The sequence below is a fragment of the Anser anser genome (assembly GCF_964211835.1).
Source record: "Anser anser genome assembly, chromosome: 7".
In the NCBI taxonomy this organism is placed as follows: Eukaryota; Metazoa; Chordata; class Aves; order Anseriformes; family Anatidae; genus Anser; species Anser anser.
The window spans coordinates 27,405,565-27,413,275 of NC_139727.1; the positions used below are offsets into that span (position 1 = coordinate 27,405,565).

Genomic DNA, 7,711 nt, shown 5'->3' on the forward strand with positions numbered 1-7,711 from the left:
AACTTGTCCATGAGGTCTGGGCACCCTCCGAGTGGGGTGAGCTTTGTGTGCAGGGATGGGGCTCACCTGGCCCCCCCCCCCCGGGCATGCCCCAGCTTGGGGAGAGGACTGGGGTGTTTGTTTATTGCATCAGGCTCAGCTTTCAAACATCTCCCTGCCATCCCCATCCCCCTCCTTTAATTAATTCTGGGTAAGAAGTCCTGGCTTTATTGTGCCACCGAGCTGAGGGCTCCCTGTGGGAAAAGTCACACCTTCTGAACAGCTTCTGATACCATGCAAATGAAGGACAAGTCCAGGAAACGCTTTCATCTCGGACCTGTCCAGCCCCCTGCCCATTAATTACACACATTTCATTTGTTTGAGGGCAATTCCTCTCGGGGAGGGGGCGGGGGACAGCCGATCATCTCGGCCGTGCTCTCTCCAGACCCCTCCTTGGGAGGGGATTTATAGCCAGAAGCGGGGATGCTTGGGGGCTCCGTGGGGGATCCCATACTTCTGCTCCAGTGCAGCTACCCCAGGTCAAACTGGCTCGCCCAGCAGGCCTCATCCTGCCAGCAGAGAGGGCTCAGCAGTGCCCTGCTTGGTGCCAGCAAGCCCCAGCCGTGGTCCCAAGCCTCTCGGGAACATCCCTGGAGGAAGGTGCAGGGTGGAGCAGAAATGAGCTCAGGGATCTCCCAAGGAAGCAAGTCTCCGGGGCTGGGAGCTCATGGGAAGGGTGATTCTGGGCAGGGTGGCCACCAAATGAGGTTTCCCATGCAGGGAAACATCCTTTCATGCTGCTGCTGGGACTGCACCATGCCCAGACCCAACTCCCCTGTTGAGCCTTTTTCTCTGTGCTCCTCTCCTTTCTGCGCAGCCCCCCTGATCCCGGGGGTCCCCGGCACAGCTGCAACCACGACACCCCCAGGCTGGCTCCCCTTTGCCTGGGGCTGGTGGGGAGGGTCGGCCCCAGATCCTGGAGAAGTCAGAGAGCGAGGGGATGTGGAGTGCAGCGGGTTTTCACGGCCTGTTTCCTGGCCATGATAATAACATTTAGCACTTCTGTAAGCACCTGGGATGCTCCAAGCACCTACGCATCTGCTCCTCATTACCACCCCACTTCCCATTTGCAGCATCTCTGCCCCCTGCCCACGCACACCTCCGGCAGTGATAGCTAACCCCTAAAAACAGGGCTGCCCCCAGCTTTCCCCTGGTCCTCTCCTTTGGGGCGGGGAGCTGCAGCCTTGTTCTGCTTTGGGGCTGGGGCAGGAGGCTGCCCTCCAGGAATGGGGTAAGCATTTTGGGGAGGATGCCATGGCATGGCATGAAGAAGACCTTTTGTGACCGTGTTTGTCGTTTTATTTCCTCCTGGAATGAAGAAGAGCAATCCACGTCCTCTGGTGTGACAGCCTATGGGCCTGGGGACATGTGGCAGCTTGGTGCAGCAGAGGAGCTCTTGGGTAATGTTGGAGGGATATTTTGGACTTGGTTTAATGGGAACCTGCAAAGTCAGTGTGAAATTAGTGCTGAGCTCCAGCAAAGCTGCTCACCCACCCACTGGCCCTGTGCCACTTCAGCCAGAGGATGAGAGCGGTCCTGTTGTGGTTGGGTTGGAGATAACAGCCAGTGCTCCAGATTACCTATGGCCCAGTCTGCTCTGCAATGAAACGTAATTTAGATGTTCTGGGGGTAGAGGGAATGCTCTTGGGGTTTATGCATCTTACATCACCTCTCCTACAGGGGCTGTATCTCCAGGAGGTCCCCTGGGGCTGTCAGATGTGATGGGCAAGATGCAAACTGCGGCTGCAAAGTCCTAACCCAGCGGCTGGGCTGTGTCAGGAAGAACCACGTCAGCTGTGGCCAGGTATTGCTGCTTTCCTGGTGCTGTCGGTAGCTGTGGGCTGGAAATGGGATGCTGTGGGAGCCTGACCTATATCCCTGCTCCCCCCTTTTCCCCTTTCTTAGAGCTTTTATAGCAGGAGATAGAAAAACTCAGCCTCTCTTGCTGTGATTATTCTGTATACTGTAGTAACACACCCTGATGGCTGGAGTCTCTTCTTTTATGAGCTGCTCACAGAGTGAATGGCAGCCCTTTCCCCAAAGGGCTTTAGTTTTTTGTGGTCAGCTACAACAGGTGCCACAAGCCAGCAGACAGACCTTAGCGTGCCCCCTGGTTTAGCTGCTGCTGTGGCAAAGGAAAGTCCTGGGAGGAGATCTGAGGGATGCTGAGGGATGAGGGATGGTGTCCCTGGGGGTGGTCGTAGCAAACATGAGAGAAACTTCAGTTGCCATGCCCAAAAACCACCCAACCCACAACCAAAAATGCTGCCGCAGCAGCTGAAATGCGGGATGAGCAGACCCGGGCTGTACACGGGTAGGAAAAATTTGGCTGTGGGATGTGAAAGGGGACCCCGAGCGCTGGCTCGATTTGCACGCTTAGGCCCCATCACCCGTGAGAAGCAGATGCCCAGCTGGGAGCCGGCCCTTTGGTAATGGCCTGCGAATTTCCCTGGGCTCTGCTAATTGCTGCCCGGCTGCTAGTTACAGCTCCCGGTCAATTGCTGGGAGCGCTGGGCCCTGCAGAACAACCCCTTGAAATCGGTTGTTAGCCCAATTAACAACCAGTTTGGCTTCGGTTCAGGCTGTTAACCATCAAACAGCTAACTGCTGGTAATGATTGATTTCTCGGCAGTTGGGGCTGCCGTGGAGGAGCCAACCTGCTTCACAAAGCGCCATTAAAGCCAAGGCTCTGGGAGCGCAGCTGGCTCGGACAAACGCTAGAGCTGTCCCACGGCACTGGAACACGCAAGGCTGTGGCCAGGATTTTTACCCATTTTGGTTAAAGTGTGGGGTCATCATAGTGTTTTAGGATGAACTGGTGAGACGGTGCTACTGCCACGTGATGCTCAGGTGGGCAGCCCCTTGTCCCCGTGGATTATCAGGACATTCAAAGCCTCCCTGGATGGAGAGCACTCCGTGTCCAGCTCTCTTCCCCAGCTGCTCTTCCACCAAGTGAATCTGCAAAGATGAATTTGTCCGATTTAGACGTTCAGGTGCTTTCACAAATCACCTGGGCCCTTTCCATCTCCACAGCCAGCTGGGGGCTCGTACAGGGGGAGCAGGGCCCATCAGCATATGCAAGCCTGGGAATGCCTCCAGAGCAGCCTGGGATGTTGGCCTGAGCCTGCTGGTGGGCAATGCAGACACATCTGCAGATGTGACTGTCTCTATTAAAGCCATAAAATACTCTCCGAGCCCTGGGGAGGGCTGACAGCATGGGGTTCAGGCACGGTTTGCTTAGGATTGCTGGTGAGGTCTTCCTCCATTTTCCTCCACTGTTTCAGGCCCTGGTTCTCCACCACGCGCTGGAGGTTTGCTTGTAACACATTGCTGGTGCTACATCAAGGGCTTTGCAGGGATGATTCCCCCCTGATCAAAGCGGCCGATTCAAGCTGCAGCATGTACGGGGAGGAGGGAGGCAGCCACCTGTTAGGGAAATGCTTTGAAAACGCAGAGGACGTGCTGCAGAGGTTGACCTTGTGAAACGGACACTGCAGCACCGGGTAGCAGAGCGGTACAGGGCTTGGAGCGAGTGCTCGGCTGTCAAAACCTCAGTTCTTGAGTGTTTGAGGGCATTCAGGAGCCTGTGGTCGTGCCAGGGCCGTGACACGGCAGCCTGAGCCCTGGTTTTGAAGCTGGGTCCTGGGGGCTTTTAGGCCATGGACACCCAGACCCATGCAGATATTTGAAGATCCTCCCTCAAGGCTTTTCCAAGCACAGATCTGGTTCCCTCCAATGCCATCCTTTCATGGCAGAAGACAGAAAGGGATCCTTTCTGGGATCCTTGTCCCAGATCCCCACCAGGATGTAGCCTTGCATGTTGTCTGTAATTACCTGTATTAGCTATTCCTTGTGCAAATAGGTGCTTATTTCTTCAAATGTCTATGAAAAATATCTCAGCCCTCTGCCACGCTGGGGCTGCCTTGTCACCCTCCCTGCCTGGGGGGCTGGGATGCTGCCTGGGACGCCCCTCGTGCTGGGCAGCCCGCATGCAGCGAGCTCCTGCATCCTAGGGCTTTGCTCTGTGCGAGGAGCACCCGATTCTCACAAAGGGCAAAATGAGAAGTTTGGGTAAGCAGGAGAGCTGCGAACCCAGCTTTCCCCCTCCCTGCTCTGCGAGCAGATGTTGTATTTGCAGCGTGTGTATTGAGCTGTTTGGGCTGAATGTGGCAATCCTGGCTGGTGCATCTTCTGCCTGCCCTGCTCCCTCTGCAGCTGCTGCTAAATGCATCCCTCCAAGAGATGGGGATGGGAGCCTCTCACCTGCTGGAGCTGGGGGAGCTCCGTCCGCTCAGGCTTTTTCTGTAAACCAGAGGAAGTCAGTTATAAACAGAAGCCGCTGGTTTTGCTGGGGGCTTTTTTTAGACGCTGAAAATGCTCCATCATCATCAGGCTGGCTTTGCTTTCAGCAGCCAGCATGACCGAGCCAAACTCTCAGCAGAGAATCCAGCAGGAGAAGCAACCTTTCCAGGGCTATTTCACTGAAGTCCAGTGTCCTCGTTCCTCCTCATACCTTGTGCCACAGCAGCTGATGTTGTTCTGGGCTCTGCACAGACGCAGGGGTGAGCACCAGGGAGCTCACAGCTGGAGCTGGGAGCAAGTGGCACAGCCCCGTTTCAGAGAAGGAGCGGAGGGAGTCAGTGCACAGAAGGATTAAGATCAGAAAGGGCTCCTGGCAGAGCCGGGAATCAGCTGAATCAGGCTGCAAGAGGCCAAGAAAAGGTATGGAAGTGGTCCAGAGGGGGAAGCAATGTCTATATGCAATAATCTGAGCTATAAATGAAGTAAAAAACCACAAAACTGATCTTTTGCTAAGCCTCACGTCAGATTCCCCAGCTTTGACTGAAGGTTGGATTTTGTCCCATATCCCCAGTGGAAGAAACCTGTGTTCATACAGGAGCAGATTTTAAATTCATGTGGATTACTCTGACTGCCTGGTCCGGTCCCCTGCAATACCCTGATGAGAGGGTCCTGCTCTGTGTCCTCTGGGTGAAAGCTGTAGTCCTCGGGTACACACAAGGAAGGAAGGATATCCTGCAGGGCTTCCATATTTCAATTTTATTCGGTATTTCTGACTTGAAATTGCCCAACTTCAGCTCCTGGCACTTGATCTTGTGCTCTTTTCTTCTTTACAGTGCCATCCAACTTGACCAAGCTTCTGCAGGCACTGAAAGCAGGTTTTCCAAACCTCTCTGACCTCTTGGGGCTATTTTTTAAAGCTGAATCCCATCTGTCAACATCTCTTGTGAAGCGGAGCCAAGTGTTTTGGCCGCAGCATCTGGCAGTGGAGCCCATCGCTGGCTTGGTTGTGTCCAGCGCCTTGGGAGGACGAGCGATGCGGTGACCACCCACCGGTGTGATCGCCCTCACCCAGGGCTGATGTTTTCCCAGAGGTTCCTGCAGAGACTTTCTGACAGCTCGAGGCTGACTGTGGAGCTCTTGCCCTCATTCGATCAGGACCACTGTGCCTCCAGCCTGTTTTGAAGAACAGAGGCATGGACGATGCCCGCAGGAGGCGCAGCTAAAGCATGGTTACGGTCTCCCATCCCTCATTTCCTGCTGCAAAGGCTACAGCACATCTCCAAAGCAAAGGCAGCGTTACTTTTATAATGAATCCTGAAATCCTGAGCCTCACAGTTGCCCAGGAGGGCTCCATCTCTGGTCATTGAAACATTCGGTTGGTGAAGTCAGAGCTATTTTTGCTCTCCGTTGTGACAGGGTAAATCTGCAGTCATTCCTCTGACTTCAGTAGACTCGCTCTGAGAGAAGAGGTTTGTGCAACCTAATTATCTTCAGTGCCTGTATTTGCAATTTTTCTATGCCCAGTCATCACAGCGAGCACAGAGGCTTTCATACAGCCACAGGTTTTGGCAGAGTCTGTGCTCGGAGAGCAGTTTGCCATCTGCAGGTGCTGTCCTGGAGCACTTGCCTAGAAGTTACTGAAGGATGGGGAGGGTCCGACCAGGGAGAGGAAAGGACAGTGCTGTGAAAACCCCAAAGGTCATGGCCGTGGTTTATTGCAATATGTGCAGAACCTGGTGCACTGACCCACTTCCCACCGTTATTATGGGCTGGTTAATCGTAAGAAAACCATTTTCCTGCTGCTCGCTGCCGGATGGTGAAGGGGCCTCCCCAGACCCAGGGACTGGAGGAGCAGGAGGGGAGGGCGGTGGTTGCTGATACACGCGGGGCCCGGCGAAGTGCCCTCACTTCACTGCCTCTCAGAGCGATCGCTGCGAGGAGCTGAGGGTTTCACCACCTCCCCTCGTCGGGCCGCAGCTTCGCGCTGCACTTGACACCGGCGCAGGGGGATTACTTGTGCTTGACGGCTGTCTCCACTGTGGAGCCGCCTGTCCCCCACCGGGGCATTGCAAGGAGGAGAGGTGATGTTCCCAGCGCCAGGCTGAGCACCGCATTATTGGTAAGATGTGACGTGGAGGTGTCCCCATTGGATGTGCTGCCAGCTGGAGCAGCGGGACGCAGCATCCCCCAGGCCATTGTGGTCCCGATAACTCCGGTCAGCAGCCAGGGCTTCCCAGATGAAGTCTGGGGCTCCCCGAGGGAGCCAGCTTGCCTTATCCTCAGTGAGGATGAGAAACTTCCCAACAGGAGGAAAAAAATCACAGCTGAGATTTTTGCCCCTGACTGTGGAGCTCTGTGAGCTGGGATTTCGGACAAGCCCTCGGCGCTGTGCCGTGGGATCCCCTTGCAGGTGGTGAGGATGTGGCATTCCTTTTGTGTTTGCTACCTGTGGTGTGGGAGGCTCTCCGGGAGATGTGAACTGGAGGGGACGAAGGGGCAGGAAGGTGGGAAAGGCTGGAAAAGCAGCAGGCAGAGGACCTTTCTCTGCAGGCAGCCAGTGGAGAGGTGAGGAGGGGATGGGGGTCCCACCTGTGCTCACTGAAGTACTTTCCCTGGGAATGATCATCACAGGGAGGAGAGGGAAGCCAGAGCCACTCAGCCAGTTAAACACGTGGGCTTTTAGTCCTGCTCTCACCTCGAGGACACCCGGAGGTGACAAACACGCAGCCTCTGCTCTTGAGACCAGATGAACTCTAGGGGGCTGCTTCAAAGGACCTGGGAAATGCCAGTGAGGCAAAACCCCAGTGCTGTGGGCTGTTACTGCAGGGCTATTTCTCTGGGTATCAGTGCTATCTGCAGCAGGGTTGGACCCTGGTAGGTGGCCATCGTGCAAACAGCCCCAAAAAGCCCAAAGAGAGGGCAGCCAGACAGAAGGTGTCGGTGGCATACAACGAGCTCAGGAGGGGAAGAGGAGAGTCTGCAATGTGGTGTGGAGACCTCATCCCCAGGAACCTTCCTGTGCTGCCACTTGTTCTGATTTGAGCCTACAGCTGGTCGCTACAGAGGTAGAAACGCTGAAGCTATTAGCTGCTCTATTTCTTCGGAGATGTATTTTATGGAAGCAAATCTTTCCCCATTAAAGCAGTGAATTAACACCTCTGCCAACAGCCTACAATTTTTTATTTAAGACTGGAGGCAGCAGGGGGAATGTCAGGATGCTGCAGGGCAGTACCGTAGTCTGAGCTGCAATCCGAGTGCCCAGATTGCTGGAGAGAGTTGTCGGTGCTGTCATGGATGGCAACAGGTCTCCTTGAGTTATTTGGCCTGCATTGAGCTGCTATGGAAATGTTCTAGTTTCAAGGAAGGTCAG

General features: G+C 54.9%; 1 long non-coding RNA gene across 3 annotated transcripts; it reads left to right on the forward strand.

Moving 5' to 3' along the window:
• Window positions 1-953: 953 nt before the first annotated feature.
• Window positions 954-7,372, forward strand: LOC310902664. 3 transcript variants are annotated; one of them, XR_014586882.1, is made up of 4 exons: window positions 954-1,270; window positions 1,359-1,439; window positions 1,720-1,843; window positions 2,672-7,372. It is a non-coding gene; the product is annotated as an uncharacterized lncRNA (long non-coding RNA). The 3 variants fall into 3 exon arrangements; XR_014586883.1 differs by having other exon boundaries at window positions 5,175-7,372; XR_014586884.1 differs by lacking the exon at window positions 1,359-1,439.
• The last annotated feature ends 339 nt before the right edge of the window (window positions 7,373-7,711 follow it).